Genomic DNA, 5,672 nt, shown 5'->3' on the forward strand with positions numbered 1-5,672 from the left:
ACACTATAAAATGTGTCTTTCTGATGAAAAGGGGGAACAAAATAACACTTTTCTCTGTTAGTGGCCCCTTTTTCACTTGTCCCTCTGATCAACAGTATTTTTTTTGTTTCCTGGTCTTAAAGCCTAATTCTAATTTAAACCTCCTGTGTTCTCAAAAAATCTTCAGTTTATCATTCCATTGACTTTCCACCTGTCTTTTGTAATCATAGGCCACTAGTTTGATGACAGAAAGAGCCAATGATGACCTTCATTGGATGAGGTCCCCTGGAAACTCCTCTGCTGAGGGGAGCGCAAGTGACAGGAAGAAATTCACAGCCATTGCTACTCACGGCATTTAGCAACAGCATTAGAAGAGGAAGCCCTTTGGCACAGTCAACAAAGGTCATCCAGAAGGCACCCTTGCCAAGTTTCAGCAAGCACTCGAGTTGCTGCCCATTGTGAACTCAATTCCTTATTCCTCCCACATCTCAGGGTATCTATAATTCTGCACCAGCAACAGATCTTAGATTGTTGCCACCAGCAGTGCCATTATCTTTGCATCAGAAGAATGACTTTTTTCAGGTGCTTAGACTTAAAATAAAGAATAAAAAGTACTAAACCTCTCTCTGCAAGAAAAATAAATTAATATTCCTGGCCAGTTCTTGTCATCAAGATTCAGAATATCACTTGAGCTGACTCTGAATCTCAAATTCTGTATTTTCAGAAGGATAAAAGGCCCATATTGCAAGGCTTTGTGAGAATCAGATGATTTATTGGATACTTGACACAGTGGTAGGTACAATAAAAAGGATCTTATAAAAATAGTAATATTATGTTTACTGTGATTTTACAGTATCATGTCCCTATTATATTAAATATTTTGGCAGTCTTAAGACATCTATTTAGTTACTGCTATTAGATGAAATATTTTTCCCTATGAATTAAAGTTTCTTTTTCTTTTTAATTAATTTTAGAAAGACAGAGGGAGAGAAAGGGAGAGGGAGAGACATCAATGAAAGAAAAACATCCATCAGCTGACTCCTGCACACCCCCTACTGGGAACTGAGTTTGCAACCAGGGCATGTGCCTGTCTGGGAATCAAACTGGCAACCTGGCGGTGAATGGGACAATGCTCAACCCATTGGGCAACATCAGCCAAGGCAAAAGTACAAAGTTTCAATGTAATCGGTGTCCCCAAAAATATTCTCACTTATAATATCTAGTTATAGTAAGCAATCACCAAGTAATCTTCACTACCTTAGCTCACCATAGGACAGAGAACAGACTTGGTCAGAATTACAGAGAAAAGAGCAACATCGGTGATAAAAATTTGTGGGTTCTGTTCCCAACAGAGACATCTGGGACACTTTCCAAGAACCAAATGCTGAAGCCAGAAGTTTAAAAGGATTTTTTTCTTATGAGGAACTCAATGTCATGAATATATTTACAAAACATTTGTTACAAAGTCACCCACATAGGATCATTTTATTGCTTGAAATTTGTCTCTTTGAACTTACAAGTATTAACTATCTACAAAGGGTAAAGAAATACAGATTTTCTATTAAGCAGTTTTTGTGAGAAAATGGTGGGGGGTTCTCTGGAATTCTGAACAGTATAATCTTAGCATCTAATCTATGCACTACGTTAAGTTCTGAAAGTAGGTCATGTCTTCAGTCTTCAAGTGTTTATAGTTCAAAGGGTAGACAGGAACTAAAGCAAATTGTAATTTAGTAAAATAGCTGTTACAGTGAGATGCAGGAGATGTGGTTAGGAGTGGAAGTTTCTCAGACAGTTCACAGGAGAAAGAAGAGTAAAGAATGAGTTGTAGTTGATCTTGTGTAAAATTCATGCAAGACATTGGAAAGTATAATTTTTTTAAAATTAATATAATTTTATTACAGATGTTTCCTTTTTCTCCCCCACTGATTCTCCTCCACCAGCCTCCCTGCACTGTCCCCATATTTGTTGTCCATGTCCATCATTCATGCATACATGCATATAAGTTCTGTAGTTATTCTCTCCCACACCATCCCCTCTTCTGAAGATTGTCAGTCTAAAGCCCACTTCCACATCTCTGGGACTACCTCATTCCTCAGACTGTTATGTCCATTGTATTCCACAAAAAAGTGAGATCATATGAGGCTTGTCTTTCCCTGTTTGGCTTGTTTTGCTTAAAATACTACTTTCCACATCCCTCCATGTCATCTCAAAGGATAAGAGATCTTTCTTTCTTACAGCTGCGTAGTACTCCATAGTGTATATGTACCAGGGCTTTTTGATCTATTCATCTACTAATGGACATTTAGGCTGTTTCCAGGTCTTAGGTATTGTAAATAATGCTACTACAAACATGGGGGTACATATATTCTTTCTGATTGGTGTTTCACACATCTTAGGATATATTCCTAAAAGTGAGATCACTGGGTCAAATGAAAGTTCAATTTTTAATTTTTTGAGGTAACACCAAATTGTTTTCCATAGTAGGTGCACCACACTGCATTCCAACGAGCAGTTTACTACAGTCCCTATTACTACACAACCTCGCCAAACATCTTTGATAATTTGTTGATGGCAGCCATTCTGACAGGTGTGAAGTGATACCTCATTGTTGTTTTAATTTGCAACTCTCTGAGAATTAGTTAAGTTGAGCATGTTTTTATATGTCTCTAAGCCACGTGTATGCCCTGTTTGGAGAGGTGTCTATTTAGTTTCTCTGCCCATTATTCCACTGGGTTTTTTGTCTTTCTTTTGTTTAGTTGCATGAGCACTCTATATATTTTGAAATTTAACCTCATATCTGATATATCATTGGCAATCATGCTCTCCCATACAGTGGCTTGCCTTTCCATTTTGATGATTGTACCTTTTGCTGTGCAGAAGCTTTTGAGTTTGATGTAGTCCCATGTGTTCATTTTCTCCTTTGATTCTGTTGCCTTAGGTGATGTATCAGTAAAAATACTGCTGCCTATAATGTCTGAAATGTTGTTGCCTAGAGATTCGTCTAGGATTTTTATGAATTCATGAGACACATTTAAGTCTTTTATTCATTTTCAAATTGTTCTTGTGTATGGTGTAAGTTGATAGTCTAGTTTTATTTCTTTGCATGCAGCTATCCAATTTCCCAACACAAATTATTAAAGAGGCTGTCTTTAGTCGACTGTATGCTGTTGCCAACTATGTCAAATATTAATTGAGCATATTGCTGTGGGTTCATTTCTGGGTTCTCTGTTCAATTCCAAGGGACTCTATGCCCTTTCTTGTGCCAGTACCAGGCTGTTTTGATTACAGTGGCTTTGTAGTATAACTTGAAATCTAGTAATGTGATCTCTTCAACTTTGTTCTTCTTTGTCAGAATTTCTCTGGCTATTTGAGGTCTTTTGTAGCTCCATATAAACTTTGAAGAATTTGATTTTGTTCTTTGAAGTATGTCTTTGGTATTTTTATGGGGATTACATTGAATCTATAGTTTCTTTGGGTAGTATGAAAATTTTAATGATGATAATTCTGAAAATCCATGAACAAGGGATGTGAGTCTACTTTTTTATATCTCCCTCTATTTCTTTTTTCAATGACCTGTAGTTTTTTGCGAATAGGTCCTTTATTTCTTTGGGTAAGTTTACTGATAGGTATCTTAATTTTTTTGCCGTGATATTAAACAAAAGTTTTTTTAGTTTCTCTTTCTGTGAGTTCAGTTAATCACTGTTATATTAGAATGCCATCGATTTCTTGAAGTAAGTTTTCTATCCTGCTACCTTGCCAATTTAATTATTAAGTTTTGTAAATTATTGATGGAGTCTTTGGCGTTATCTACATATAGCATTATGTCATCTGTGAATAATGACAGTTTTACTTTCTCTTATCCAATTTGAATCACTTTTATTTATTCTTCCTGATTGCTGTGGCTAAGATTTCCAGTTCTATGTTAAATAAGGGTGGCAAAAGAGGGCAACCTTGTCTTGTTCCTGTTCTTAAGGGGAATGCGTTCATTTTTGCCCATTAAGTATGATGTTGGCTGTAGGTCTCTCATATATGACCTTTATTATATTGAGATATGATCCCACTATTCTCAGTGTGCTGAGAGTTCTTATGAGAAATTGGTGCTGGATTTTGTCAAATGCTTCTTCAGCATTTATAGATATAAACATGTAAGTTTAATCTTTCATTAGGTTTATGTGGTGTAACAAATTTATTGATTTGTGAATAATGTACCAGCCTAGCATCCCTAGGATGAATCTTTCTTGCTCATGGTGAATAATTGATTTGATATATTGCTAAATTCAACTTGCTAGTAATTTGTTCAGGATTTTGGCATCTGTCTTCCTCAGTGATATTGGTCTGTAGTTTTCTCTTTTTGTAGTGTGTTTTCCTGCTTATGGAATAAGAATTAGGCTGGGTTCATAAAACGAGTTTAGATGTCTTCCTTCTTCTTGAATATTTTGAAATAGTTTGAGAAGAATGGTATTACTTATTCTTTGAATGTTCAGTAGAATTCCCCCATGAAGCCCTCTGGACCTAGGCTTTTTATCCTGAAAGTGTCTTGAATACATCTTCAATTTCTTTTGTTGTTATAGGTCTGCTCAGGTTTTCAGTCTCTTCATGGTTCAGATTTGAGAAACGATATGTTTCTAGAAATTGGTCAATTTCACTAAGATTGTCGATTTTGTTGCCATGTGAGAGCTCATAATATTTGTTAACAAGTGTTTGTATTTGTGTGGTGTCAGTTATTATTTCTCCTCTCTCATTTCTGATTTTGTGTATTGGGGCCCTTTATCTTTGTTTCTTGGTGAGTCTAGCTAAGGGTCCATCAATCTTGTTTATCTTTTTAAAGACCAGCCTTTTGTTTCATTGATCCTTTGAATTGTTCTTGTTTTTTAGTTTTGTTTCTTTCTTTGGTTTCAACGCCTTTATTTCTGCTCTGATCTTTATTATTCCCTTCCTTCTACTTCCTCTTAGATTTTCTTTTTGTTTGTTTTCTAGGTCTTTAAGTTGTGAAGTTAGTTAGAGTATTCGAAAATGTTCTTTCTTCTTGAGGTACGCCAGTAGTGCTATGAGTTTCCCTTTCAGAACGGCTTTCTCTGTATCCCATATATTTTGTGCTCTTATGTGTTCATATTCCTTGATTTTTCAGGAAATTTTTAATTTTTTTCTTGATCTCCAAAGTAACCCATTCATTTTTCAATAACATGCTATTCAGCCTCCATGTTTTCAAATGTCTTTGTATGTTGTTGTCACAAATTGATTTCCAGTTGCATACCATTGTGATCTGAGAAGATGCTTGATATAATTTGAATCTTGTTCATCTTGTAGAGACTTAGTTTGTGCCCTAACATGTGGTCAGTATTTGAGAATGTCCCATGAGCACTTGAGAAGAATGTCAATTCTGTCTATTTAGGGTATAATTTTCTGTAGATATCTATCAAATCCATTTGATATAGCACTTCATTTAGAGTCTTTGTTTCCTTGTTACTTTTTGTTCCAGAAGATCTATCCAGTGAAGAAAGCAGGGTAATGAAATCCCGTGCAATGATGATATTGCTGTTGATGTTTCCTTTGAAGTTTTCCAGAAGATATTAATAAATGTTGTTGCTCCTATATTGGATTCATATATGTTTACCAAGGTTATAGATTCCTGTTGGATAGATCTTTTCAATATTATGTAGCTGCCTTCTTTGTCTCTAGTTCCACTTTGTTAT

This window comes from Molossus molossus, unplaced genomic scaffold, assembly GCF_014108415.1.
Source record: "Molossus molossus isolate mMolMol1 unplaced genomic scaffold, mMolMol1.p scaffold_m16_p_25, whole genome shotgun sequence".
NCBI lineage: Eukaryota > Metazoa > Chordata > Mammalia > Chiroptera > Molossidae > Molossus > Molossus molossus.